The sequence below is a fragment of the Notamacropus eugenii genome, chromosome 7 (genome assembly GCF_028372415.1).
Source record: "Notamacropus eugenii isolate mMacEug1 chromosome 7, mMacEug1.pri_v2, whole genome shotgun sequence".
Classification (NCBI taxonomy): Eukaryota; Metazoa; Chordata; class Mammalia; order Diprotodontia; family Macropodidae; genus Notamacropus; species Notamacropus eugenii.
In genome coordinates this window covers 105,736,068-105,750,957 of record NC_092878.1, presented here as the reverse complement: position 1 = coordinate 105,750,957, position 14,890 = coordinate 105,736,068, and positions in this window count along the sequence as shown.

Here is a 14,890-nt window from a genome sequence, read left to right as displayed (position 1 = left end):
GAGGTACACCAGAGAAAGTGATCAGTGATCTATAATTATGTCCACATCAACAGATCGGTGGTTCATCAACATGTTGGCTCCAAGTCTTTGAATCTGAGGTTTTAGAACTGATGGATTACTTCATTGAAGTGATCCTTTTTCTATTCTTTTTTTCTCTTTTTCTTTCTTCCCTTTATCTCTGAACTGGTCAGTCAGTTCAATTTAATATCTCAAACAAATTTTGTATAGATCTGTTCTAAAATAGTCCTAGAGTTCCCGAATTATTTTTCTAGAAGGGACTTGGAGAAGGAATCATTGGTTAAAACCCCTGAATTCAGGAAGACATATACCTAATCCAAACTTTACATTTCTTCCTTCTTTCTTTCTTTTTCTTTCTTTCTTTCTTTCCTTCTTTCTTTTTCTTTCTTTCTTTCCTTCTTTCTTTTTCCTTTCTTTCTTTCCTTCTTTCTTTCTTTTTCTTTCTTTCTTTCTTTCTTTCTTCCTTTCTTTCTTTCTTTCTTTCTTTCTTTCTTTCTTTCTTTCTTTCTTTCTTTCTTTCTTTCTTTCTTTCTTCCTTCCTTCCTTCCTTCCTTCCTTTCCTCCCTCCCTTCCTTCCTTCCTTCCTTCCTTCCTTCCTTCCTTCCTTCCTTCCTTCCTTCCTTCCTTCTTTCTTTTTTTCTTTCTTTCTTTCTTCTCTCTCTCTCTCTCTCTCTCTCTCTCTCTCTCTCTTTCTTTCTCTTTATATTTTAAAGCTCTCCAGGAAAAATTAGTCTTCATTTGATCACTCTAAGCTTGTCAAAATTACAGCAGATGAGAGAAAAAGTGACCCATGGTGAGGAAAAGGACCTCAAATATGATAAATTTTGATAATTCAAATATCATAGAGTCAGTGATCCAGAGATGACCTTGAAGGTCATCTAGTATAACTCCTACATTTTAGGGATGAAAAATCTGAGACCCACAGAGCTTAAGTGACTTGTTTAAGGTCACGGAGGTAGTAAAGAGCAGAGCTGGGATTTGAACTTGGGTCCTGTGAGCTAGAAGGCTCAGTGTGAATAGAATGCTGAGTCTGGAATCAGGAAGACCTGAGTTAAAAATCTGGCCTCAGGCACTTACTAGCTGTGTGACCTTGGGCAAGTCATTTAACCCTGCTTGTTTCAGTTCCTCATCTGTAAAATGAGCTGGAGAAGGAAAGGCAAACACTCCAGTTATCTTTGCCAAGAAAACTCCATGAGTCTCACCTTCCTGAGTTCAAATCTGGCCTCACACACTGGCTGTGTGATCTTGGACAAGTCACTTAACCCTGTTTGCCTCAGTTTCCTCATCTGTGACCCCCAAATGGGATCATAGAGTCGAACATGACTCAACCCCCACCACTGTGTCTGACTTCAGCTTACTGTTGTGCTGTAGCGTGTTCAGGTGAATGCTACCACAGAGCTTTTTTGCTTGATTTTGCTTGATTTTTCATCAGGGTCTTCTGTGGAAAAATCCAGAATCCTGTTTCCCCATCTTTAGAGGACAGAAATTAATAGGGAACAAATCTGTTAGGAAACTTTGTTAGTGATTTTTGAATCTTACAAATTAAAAAAAAATTGGTTGACTGTTCTTACCAGTTATCAAACCCCAAGTAAACTATTTTTAAAGCAATCTATCTCATGAGCAAAAATGACTAAAGGTATTGATGTTGGAAATTATTTCACCTTCAAATATTTATATTTTCAATGTAGCTATATTTGAAATTTTCAAGACAACTGCTGTTCTCAATAGTATATAATCATTTATGAAAATATCATTATTATCTTCCCTAATCCTTCATTTTTTCAGACTTTGAGGAAATATGGGATTCCCTATAAGTGAGTTTTTTCTAACTATATTGAAATTCCCTCTCCCGTCCCCCCATTTCAACCATTGAAAATAAAGCCCGCCTTTACACAAATAATATATTGATCTCTTACTTAGTCATTGCTAGTGTGTATACTGTTATGGGTCTGATATTTTTGATTAATTTTGTTCTATTTTACAAAGGACTTTAGACTTATTCACCTTTCTCAAATATTTCATTTTTAATTGCATCATAGTCCTTCATTAATATACCATGATTTACCCATCCATTCTCTTATTATTGGACATTTAGGCTGCTTACAGTTTTCTGCAGTTATAAATAATAACATTATGAAAAATATTTGAACAGAAGGACAACAAATCCACAAAAATCCTGATTAAAACTAAGCATGCCTGAAATTTTGACATTTAGTATATGGAAATGGAATCATTTCAATGTAAGTAGTTATAAAATAAGTTCAGATAGTTGGGTTGATGTTGATAATTACTAGGTCATAGATTTGGAAGTAGAAGGAAGCTTTGAAGTCATTTAGGAAAAAAGCTAAACAGCAAAATACTGCAAAATAAAGAAAGAAACAAGTAGAAAGGTCAATTTGAAAAAGGATATTGACCATATCTTTCTTAAATACTTTTTTGATGACTCCAGATCATACTTGGATATTTAGGGAGATTTGCCCTTCTGGTAAGTGACATTTATCTGTTGTGAATCCTAACTGACATGATACTAACCATTCTTCAACATAACTAAATGTAATGAACAAACACGAGCAAAAATACCTGGTTGCTAAAGTAGACCGGATGTTAAGCACAAGGTGTACTGAAAGAGAACACCAGTTATCTGATTGAAAGTACTCAACAGAGCTTTGGTGATTGTGGTGTAAAGTAATGATATGATTTTAGGCAGGGGTTGGGGGTGGGGTGGAGGTGAGAAGGGGGGGAGTTGTTTCCATCCTTCTCTGATTCAGTTGTCTTTAAAGGCATGGGATCAGACATAGTCATTTGACTATTTCTAAATCTACCCAGGCTATTGTTCAGCCCAAAGCTCTCTGTTTTAACAAGAAAGATATGAGAGATTTTTGCCAAGTATCTTGTTGAAATTCAAATATACCATGTGGGATATATGCTAGATATAACAACTAGTTGTTAACTGTCCCAAACGTCAGGGAGGAAAGAAGGAGTGAAAGAAGAAAGGGAAGGAAATAAGGAAGGAAGGAAAGAAAGAAGGGGTATATAGAGGCAACCTGGCTAGTGGAGAGAGAAATGTTCCTTCAGAGAGATCTAGGTTCCAAACTTATCTCGGACACAAAGTGTCTTTGTGACCCTGGCCGAGTCACTGTAACATTCAGTGTTCTAGACATCACTCAAGGATTGTAAGTTACTCAGCAGTTACCAATGTGCATTGACAGAGCCTCCTCATTTGGGAGTTATCTATTCCAAAGACACTACAAGACCAGTTTCAATCAGAGATAAATACATACATATATGTATAAATGTATGAAAGTTACATATATACACATATATGAATTGACTATGATACATATATTACCTATATTTGTATCTATATCACATGCATAGAAGGATATGTGTTACAGTTTTATCTATATACACTCAGACTGCTTATAAACATCTGCTTGCATGTAGATACATACACATACAGGGAAGGAAAGCAGAGGAGAATAAGCATTTTTATAGTTCCTGTCATGTTCCAGGCTCTGTGTTAAGTACTTTACAATTATACTTATTTGATCCTCATCATAACACGAGGCAAATGTTATTATCCCCATTTTACAGTTGAGGAAACTGAGGCAGTGATGTTAAGAGACATCCCCAGAGTCACACAGCTATAAAGTATTGAGATCAAATTTGAACTCATCTGTCTGACTCCAGACTCAATGCTCTCTAATCACTTTACTATAATGTTTACTAGCTAGGGTAATTATTTCCCCAGTCTTTTACTTATATGCCAATCACTTCATCATCAATGTTCTATTCTGTGAGTGTGAGCAACATTTAAATATTTTATGATTGTAAGTACTCATCTATAGTGTGAGGCTTGACTCTACATCTTTTAATTCTAAGCTGGAGAGAGTGATGTTCAAGGCTGAACACAAGGAATGACTATTAGTAGAAAAAGTGACATTTTCAAATAATTTCAAATTTTTTATCAGCTTTCTGATACACTTCAAAGTCATATTATCTTATCTTAGTTATTTGACTTGACTGATTATATCAACAATTAGCCCTGTCAGAGAGCTAGTCTTGTCCTCACAGGCAGCTCCCAATATTGCATAATTAAAAGCAATGTTCGGTTCACTTTTTCAGAAAAAAAAAAGAATTTTCAAAATACTTCGAGATCTTCTTTAATTTACACATTACAAGTCATTTGAATGATCAAAATAATTCTGGATAATGAAAGAATGTAAGATACCTAGGTCTTTCTCCTGATGTAACTAAAAATACAAACTGTGATCTTTATAGTGATCAATATATAAACTGGAAGATATGAAGCATTATAAAAATATTAGTTATTAATTTAATATTTCTTGACAGAGAAAGATATGACTATAGATTTAAACTTGGCTTGTTACTAGAGTATAAACACATTCTAGAATCACATTAGAAAACATATTTTAAGCAATTAATATTTGTTGAATGAATGGTTAAAACCAGTGTTCCATAAGATGATGTGGAGATAATATAGCCTTGTGTTGTTGTTGTTTTTCAGGCAAGTCCAACTCTTTGTGATCCCATTTGGGGTTTTCTTGGCAAAGATACTGGAGTGGTTTGTGATTTCCTTCTCCAGTTCATTTTATGATGAGGAAACTGAGGCAAAGAGGGCTAAGTGATTTGCCCAGGGTTACACAGCTAGTAAGTGTCTGAGGCTGGATTTGAACTCAGGAAGAGAAGTCTTCTTGACTCCATGGTTGGCACTCTGTCTACTGTGCTACCTAGCTTTCCAAAAAGCCTTACATATGAGTTTATTATTCTCCCCCTTAAGCTGACTCACCATAACTCAGTGCTACATTATATATGAGCAAAGTAATTTTGGATTTCTTTTGAAATTTCTCTATTATAACATGAGGAAGAAGACCCAGAACACTTTATTATGAAAGCATAGGAAAACTTGCATGATATTATACATTAATATGTAAAGTTAGTTAAAAATAATAATGATATTTAAGAACTAGTATTTTATCTGAATAAGCTAGCCTCTGATGGCTTTTACTGATTCTTTCAAATATATTCAAGTGCTCGTTATAATGATTTTAGCATGACTTCTAGCTGAAAATCTCTATCCCTTGTTATAGACTTCCTACAATGTGCCTGAAAGCTATAAGTAATATCTGCAATGCGTTGTGTTTAAATTCTTTGTGATTCACATAATAATGTAAATATAGGAAGATAAGATCTGTCTTGAAAAGAAGAAAGAGGACACAAAGGAAAGGTTATGAAGTGGGTTATGATGTGGTCAAAGACGCAGAGGTAGGTATTATCATCAAGGATAGGTTGGGAAACAAATAGGGGATGCTAATAACCACTAGCTGAGGGAGGAGGAGAGACTTACAGGAAGCCTGAAACAAAAGTAGAAAAAAAGCCATAAAATTTTGATGGATTCTCAAATAATGCAATCAGAGAAATTTTGACTCCATTATTTGTGGGAAGGATAAAATTGGTCTAAAATCAGGCCACATTTCTTGTTCTGCAAGAAATAAGGGTAAAAACCTTTTAAATATCTTGGGTTTTTTCTGTTACTGCTTTGATAACCTAGAAATCTGTATACAGTTCTCAAAAGCTAAAATGATACAGAATCACCAAGTTTCAAGTGATAATAAACATCATCTAATTAAAGTCTTTCCTTTTTACAGACTAAACTTCAGGTCTACCAGTTCTCAGTCTAATCATGTCTACCACACCGACTCAGTAATAGTTTTTCAATACATGCTAATAATTCCATTCCTTCAGTATCTATTACGCCATCCAGTATTGATCACTGTAGTTATTATCTTTCCAAATCCATAATAAATTCATTTCTAAATTTATGTTCAAACCACTTAAGGGAGGAAGGCATTATTTTCGCCCCAATTTTACAGATGAGGAGAATGAGTCTGAAAGAGGATAAATGGCTTGTCCAGTGTCACATAACTACTCTTTGATGTTCTAATTGAACTTCGGTCTACCCAACTCCAGGCCCAGTGCTCTGTGCACTATGGCATAGCTAGCGGTCTCCTATGTCTAGCATAATATTAACATCTGTTAAAGACACTTTAACTCTTATGCTTGATGTTAATCGCACTGCCACAAAAAATATGTGGCTTTGGTTTGTATAAAAGAAAAGAATTCATTATTCCTTAAGCATTTTTAAAGCTTTTTTAAGTTATTCAAATAACAAAGTTCTGGAATTTAGGGTTAGGATGAGAATGGGCTGGAATGAATTTTAGGGATCATTTAACTGAATTCCCTCATTTATATTTGAAGAACAGAAATCCAGAGACCTGAAATTAGTTGCCTAAGTTTGTACAGTACTAGAGCCAATGTCTCCTGACCCCCAGCCCAACGATCTCACCATCAGCATATTGAAAAAGACAAAAAAACTAAACCCATTTGCTTATTTGTAGTTGCAATTAATGTATGTTTATCTTCTGATTAGAAGAAGTTCAATATAACATACTTCTTTAAGTTAAAAGAATGCAAATTGTAGCATATAGTATACAGTGAAAATGATGTAATAATTTATTTTAAAAATCTATACATATATTATATATGTATACATATTATTTCACCCCCAATTATATGTTAAAACTTTTTTTTAACATTTTTTAAAGTTTTGAGTTCCAAATTTTATCCCTTACCCTCACCCTTCCCTGAGAAGGCAAGCAAACAGATGTAGATTGTATAATCATATAAAATATTTCTAAAATAGTCATTTTTTACAAGATGTGAGTGAAAGAAAAAGAATGAAACAAATTATTTAAACAATATCAGTTTTTTCTCTGGAGGCAGATAGTATACTTCATCCTTTGAGATTATTCTTTGAGATTGCCTTGTATCATTGTATTTCTTTTTTTTAAATTAATTTGTTTATTTTTAGTTTTCAACATTCACTTCCATAAGATTTTGAGTTGCAAATTTTCTCCTCATCTCTCCCCTCCACCCACTCAAAGACAGTGTGCATTCTAATCACCCCTTCCCCCAATCTATCCTCCCTTCCACCCCTCACTTCTCATATCCCCATCTCTTCTATTTTTTTTGTAGGGCAAGATAGATTTCTACATCCTGTTGTCTGTATATGTTATTTCCCAGTTGCATGTAAAGCAATTTTTAACATTCATTTTTAATACTTTGAGCTCCCACTTCTCTCTTTTCCTCCCTCCCCACCTGTCCCCACTGAGAAGGCAAACAATTCAATCTAGGTTATACATGTGTAGTTATGCAAAACACTTTCATGTTGTGAAAGACTAACTATATTTCCCTTCATCCTATCCTGTCCTCCATTTATTCTATTCTCTCTTTTGACTGTATCCCTCCTCAAAAGTTTTTACTTCTAATTACCCTCTCCTCCCATTTGCCTTCCCTTCTATCATTCTCACCATCCCCCTGAACATCATTGTATTTTTGGAAATAGCTAAGTCATTCACAATTCTTTACCATGCATTATTGCTGTTACTGTATACAATGTTCTCCTGTTCTGCTCACTTCATTTTGCGCCAGTTCCTGTAAATATTTCCAGGTTTTTCTGAAATTGTCGTGCTTGTCATTCCTTATACATGATAATATATAATAATAATAATAACATTATAGTCATATACCACAACTTGTTCAGCTGTTCCCCAGTTGATGGACATCTCTTCGGTGTCTAATTCTTAACCACCACAGAAAGAGTTGCTACAAATACTTTTGTATAAATAGATACTTTTTCTTTTAATAATTTTTAAATGGCTAGTCCAAGATTTGTAATCTTGGCTCCTTTACAAACAAAAACAAAAACTCATATGGCTGCATGTCAAATATGTAGATATAAGTAAAGAGGATGACCCAAAAATTAATTCAGTTGTTCCAGTAGACTTGAAAACTGGGGGCCAATTCTATATAGTATAGAATTCATACTATATCAATAAGAAAGACAAAACTCAATATTCAGTTCACTGAAATGTGACATTGTCAAGCTTCAACACTATAATAATAAAGATATGCCCTTATAAATAGTAAGCTGTCACTTAAAAGCTATCAATTCAAATTTCATAAAATTTTCCTATAAAACACATAAATGACAGAAGCTTGAATATGACATAAAATTTCCAAGACCATAAGACTTAAACCCCAAATCAATTTCTTCACATGGTTAAGCTCTCTTTGGATATCAAAAAAAGAAGTATATTTAAAAATCAATTAATTTTGCTCAATTTAGAAACATAATGGTTCAGATTCAGCACAACTTTTGACTTAGACAAATAAAAGAGACTTGTAGAAAGCAGAGAAAAAAATAACAGTTATCTGGAAAAGTCTTGGGTCATCAGTGGAAGTGCCTTAAGTTGTAGTTAAGTTGTTGCTATCTCATTGCAATCATTATCATTTCCTACTTCTGTGGATATGGAACCATATCAATATGGGTACTTGATCCCAAGGAAGTCATTGACAGAAAGAAAAGATCAATTTGTATACAAATGTTCATAGCAGTATATTTATGATACAAAGAACTGGAAACAACATATTTGCCCAAAGACAGAGGAATGAACAAATCAGCTGTGGTATATGAAAGTAATGGAATATTTCATGTGATAAAGAATGATGAGATGCAGTGTGGCATAATGGATAGAGAACTAGTGTTGTGATCAGGTAGTCCTGGTCAGGAAGACAAGTTCAAATCCAGCTTCTGATGCTAACTTTGTGACCCTGAACAAGTCACTCAACTGTCTTTGCCTCAGTTTCCTCAACTGTAAAATGAGCTGGAAAAGAAAATGGCAGAACACTTCAGTATATTTGCTAAGAAAACCCCAAATGGGGTCATGAAGAATTAGACACAACTGAAAAATGATTGAATAAAAACCCTGATGTTTCTAAAATGCAGCCTTTTCTTCTCTAAAGACAAAAAAATATTAACAGAAACAAATATGAGGTAAGTGAAGCAAGTGTTATAATCCCTATTTAACAGCAGAAAAACTTGAGGCTCTGAGAATTTAAATGATTTGTTGAGATTTCCACAGCCAGAAGGTGTTAAAGCTTAGATTTAAGCCTAGGTCTTTCCAGAATCCAAGTGTTTTCCCATTGCATTCCATTATCTCTCATCAATATGGGATGAACCAAGATTTACAAATGTTTCTTAAGCACTAGAAAAATCACTAAGAGCAAAAATATGGTTTACAATAATGATTGTGTATCAAATATTTCAGCATAAACTTACAATTTGTATAAGAAAAATGAGAACTTTTTTTTAAAGAAATAAAGGAAAACAAATAATTATAGAGATATTTAATGTACTTGGGTCAGGGGGTAACAGAGTGTCCTGAGTGCCAGGCCTGGAGTGAGGAAGACTTATCTTTTTGAGTTCAAATCTGGCATAGCTATTTACTAGTTGTGTGAATCTGAGCAAGTCACTTAACCCTGTTTACCTCAGTTTCCTCATCTGTAAAATGAGTTGAAGGAAATGGCAAAGCATTCCAACTTCCTCCCCCAGACCCCCTCCAAAAAAGACTCCCAACAAATTCAAAAACAAAGTGAGACATAAAGAGTCAGACTCAACTGAAAAACAACTGAGAAAAGGAATAATAAATATAATAAAAATGGCAACATTAGGCAAATTAATTTTAAGAGTTAATGACTAGCAATTTTCATTCCAATGGACTAATAAGTGCAATTCTCTCTCTCTCTCTCTCTCTCCACACATATATACATATATGCATAAATATGTATGTGTGTGCATATACACATACATGTATATATATGAATACATGCAATAGCATTATTAGTGGAAATATGTACATATAATCATATGAATATATACATATATGCATATATACACATAGATATGAATGCAGTCAATAATATTATTAATGGGAATATACCTTTTAATATATGCATGTATCATGTAGATGAATATATATATACATATAGATGAATATACATACATATATATGAATATAGTCAATAGTATTATTAAGGGGAATTAAGAAAAAAAGGTAAGGGTAATGTAATTGCATTTCTAGACTTCCAATTATACTACAATGGGCATTTATCAAAACTATCCGGCAACGGAGTTAATATAGGAAAACGTATAAGTGAAACAGAATGGGTAACTTGTAATTAGAGCCAAAGGTATATAACAAGCTAGTGTTTGATAAAATCACATTTACAAAAGATAAAGAAGGAAAACGCTATCCAAAGAGAAATCATCTGGAAAATTAGAGAACAAAAATGGCATTTGATCCATAAGGTAAAATAAATTCCAAATGAATGAATATAATTGAATATAAATGAATAATTGAAAGAAAAACATTTTTTCAGAGTTGTGAAAAAGAGTAACAGTCTCACTTATGGATCAAACACAAGACATTGTATTCAACAAAGTATATTCATTGATTTGATAACAATGGAAGATTTTGCACGTAAAATGATTCAAAGAAAGAAACAGGTTGGTAAAGAAATTTTTGCAGCAATTACATTTGACCAAAATATCACATACAAAATCAATAAGAAATGATACAAACTTATAAAATAAATTCTGTTCATTAATGGAGAAATAACTAAAAGATATATACTGGCAAGTTTCAGAGAAACACAAATTAGCAATTTGCTTGAAACATTTTTCAAATTTTCTAATGATCAGAAACACGCAAAATAAAATACCTTTGAGTTACTATCTTGTAATCGTTAAATTGGTTAGGAGGGATGTCTACAGGATCCAAAAGTATTTTTGACAGGTTAGAACAAATATAAGATGACATTAAATGGAGTGATATGAAGTTCTTCACTTACAACAAGTGTTTGGCATGAGAGAGTTGATTGTACTGTTATTTCCTGTTCAGACATCTGGAACATTGTATTCAGTTGTGACCATATTTTAGAATAAACTGTAGTATGCACAGAAGCAGGTGAGATTTACAGATGTGTCCATGCAAGGATTAATTAAGGGAACTGATGAAATTCATCTTTGAGAATTGAATATTTGAGTTTGTTGGGCATGACATGAATCTTCAAGTATTTCAAGGACAGACAGGTGAAAAAGGAACTAGGCCTTTTGAGTTGGCACCAGCAAAAAAGAACTGGGTGACATGAATGAAATTTCCAGAGAGAAAGATAACATTACATGGTGGGGAGGTTTTGTTTTTTGTTTTTAATTAGAGCTACCCAAAGATAAAGGGATCCTCCAAGGGATAGTGAGTTCCCCTCACTTGATGTTTTCAGGGAGGGGAACAATGATGACCATTAGGGATATTGTAAAATGTATACTTGTTCAGGTACATGTTGGGTTCCATAGCAATTGAAGTCATTTCTGAATCTTTGATTCTGCAAAAATGGTTTTAAAAGATTTAAAAGATGTTTACAGAGCTGTAAGACATTCCTACTATTACACTGCTGTTGGAGCTACATATTTTTTGGGAAAAAAAGTAACAAGAACAGATTATATTTTTTTTCTATTATAATGCCTAAAGGATGTTATTAAAAGGGAAAAGAGTTACTCATACAGTTTCATAATAGCAAAAAAAATTTCTGTAACCCAGTGATTGGAGAATGGCTATGCCAACTGTAGCATACAAATATAATGGAATATTATTGCTCCATTAAAATGACAGATATGAAGAATATAAGAAAATAATAGAAATCTCATATGGAGTTATGCAAAGTGAAGAAAGAAGAACCATATTGACAATATACATATTGACTATATTTGTTAATGTTTTCGGTCATTCCAATTGTGCCCAACTTTTCATGACCCCATTTGAGGTTTTCTTGGCAGAGATACTGAAGTAGTGTGCCATTTCCTTCTCCAGCTCATTTTGTAAGCGAGGAAACTGAAGCAAACAGGGTTAAGTGACTTGCCCAGGGTCACACAGCTAGCAAACATCTGAGGTTGGATTTAATTCAGATAAGTCTTCTTGATTCCAGTGCTCTAAAATTACATATGTACATAGTATATATTCACATATTATGTTAAAATATTATTATATATAATGCAATGTAACGTTAATATTAGTATGTTAGATATATTCTTTATGTATAGTAAAAATAAAACACCCAGAAAACAATTTATAGAAGGAAAAAAGATCTGAAGGGGACATGGAAATTTTTATTTTTTTAAGTTAAAAGTTAATATGCATGTTAATAATATTTTAAGTAATTTAGAGTTTATTTTATTTTGTCCATTTTGTTTTGAAGACTAGGTCTCTATTCTTACCTAACCTTGGACTGTAAGGTTTTTTTAATTGATCCCTATGGCAGCTTTGACCTCTTTTTCTGACCTGGAACAATTCATCCCTCCTTAAGCAGCCTAGTAGCCCTCTTTTCCCCTGGGGTTCATCATATTGATGCTGGACTTAGTGTAGACACCTGTAGGCTGTAGCCCTACTATAGCGCAGAACTCCTGAGCTCAAGTGACCCACCAACCAGACCTCCCCAGGTGTAGAGATTATGGGTTTGTGTCATCACATTGGGCTACTTTTTTCCTCTCAAATTTTTTTAAAAATCATATCTCTTAATTATTTGTTTTTATTGATGATTATTAAGTTTAGAGTAAAAGCATCCACTTTACAATCCCTCAGTTCTGGTGCTTTCTTTCCTTTAATTATATTTTCTGTTCAGCTTGCTTGTTTGTTGTCTCCCCCATGAGATTAGGAGCTCCTTCAGAGGAGAGCTTGTCTTTTGCCTGTTTATGTGTCTCCAGCACTTAGCACGGAGCTAGTATAACAAACAGTTAATAAATGTTAATGAAGCAAATCATAACCAAATTCCACCACAGGTAGAACTGCGTCCTTATCTGCTTACAGATGACAGTATAGGAATAGCAAATAACTGAACTGTTGTCTTATCTTCAGATATTGAAGGGGATCCACATAGGTATCAGTGCTTTATAATAAAAGAATCCTTAATTGTGTTTCAGAGTGTTTTCATCACTGTAGCTGGAACCTTTTTGAGTGATGGATATCCATTTAGAAGTTTTTTAAAAAAATTAATATTTTAAGGTATGGGTGCATGTGTAAGTGTATGTATATGTATATGTGTATGTATATATAGGTGTATATTGATATAAGCATTGATTTAGTGTCTCTGAATTTTTAAAAGGTTTAAATTGCATAGTTGTTTTACGTTAATTTTGACTCATGTCCTTGAGACTGGTGGGCTGCATGAGTGTGTTCTTATAATAGATGTAGGACCATTAAGATATTTTCTTCTGTTTTTATGGAAATACTGTAATTATGTACTCTTGGGATATGATCAATGTATAGTCCCAAATTAAAATGTTGATTTATCTTGCAAATTAGAGTTGGTTTTAGTGGTTAGATCCACATTCTTATCATTTTACCATGGAACCAATGTTCTAATATTCTGATGGCACCAAGTGTCTTGTAACCCATTTTATTGTCATTATTCAGTCATGTCAGACTCTTCATGACTCCATTTGGGGTTTTCTGGGCAAAGGAACTGGAATGGTTTGTCATTCCTTCTCCAGATCATTTTAAAGTTGAAGCAAACACGGTCAAATGACTTGCTCAAGGTCACAAAGCTAGCAAGTGTATGAGGCCACATTTGACCTCAAAGAAGATGAGTCTTTCTGACTCCAGGCCCAGCATTCTCTTCATTGTGCCATCGAGTTGCCTCAAGCCATTACATAGTACAAGCAATGTTGGCCAGCTCCTGAGAAGAAATGACTGTGCTGCTTGAGGATGTAGCAGGTAATTGTATTTGTGGCTCTTCTTTCTGTGATGGGCTCTTAGAAAATACTACATGTTTCCTAAAGTGGAGATTCTTAATGAATGGGACCATACTCTGGGAGCACAGAAATGATCCACATTCGATGCCTTTTATATCTGAATGGTTTACCTCTTACTCATTGACCCCTCTCTGTGCCCCATTAAGGCTATGCTCCAAGCAAAAATTTATATTGATTTTAAGAAGGACAGGAGGACAAGAACACTCTTTCTCTAGGTTCATGAATATCTTAATGCTGGGCTAGAAATGGGCGCCTAGCTCACCCTGAGGTTTCTGCAAAAATGCTCATTGATTTTTTTGACCTCCTGATTTAATCATTGGGAGACAGAGCCATCTTGTGCAATGAGGTAGATGTCTGAAAAATCAGAGAAGTTAGAATATTGTCATGGGTGGTACAGAAGAGAGTTAATATAAAGTGCTTTGTAAACTTTTAAAGTGCTATGTGCCTGCTACTGTTATTATTTATTAGTACAAAGTATTATTATTATTGGTGTTATATATTTATTTTCTCATAGGCTTGGTGTGGTCCTTAAATTAAAAAAAACCCCTAGGAACCTTGTTATTGTAAGAAAATTTTAATTTTTAATTTTAAAAAAGTGACCTATAACTTCATACTCTCTCCATACATTAATGTTAGCTTTTTTTAACGTCCTGTGTCTTGTCATAACAATGGAAATATTCTTAATAGTACCTCATACATGCCTAAATAAAGCTGTCTAAAAATTAAATATGCATACACACATGAGTATTGTTTCTTTTTTTCTTTTTTATAAGGGATGGCTCTCTGTGGATGATGGGAAGAGAGCTACATTTGCAATGAAGGTGATATAAAAGCAAAAATATTAATAACTACATATATACACAATGAAGAATTTACAACACCTGCATATACATGTAACCATGTATACATGCATACACATGTATGTTATACATATGTATATATGTGTATACATGTGTGTATGCAGATGGTTAGAAACCCTTACCAATATCATATCATCATTTTCTACCATGGCCAATTTGTTGTCTTTTTGTTTTTTGTGTATTAAATGAAAGTTGCTTCAAAGTCACTCTTAAACCCTTGGTCAAGTATTGAATAATTGGTCTGAAAGTTTATCAAATCATATTCTTGGTTATAGATAATAAATTA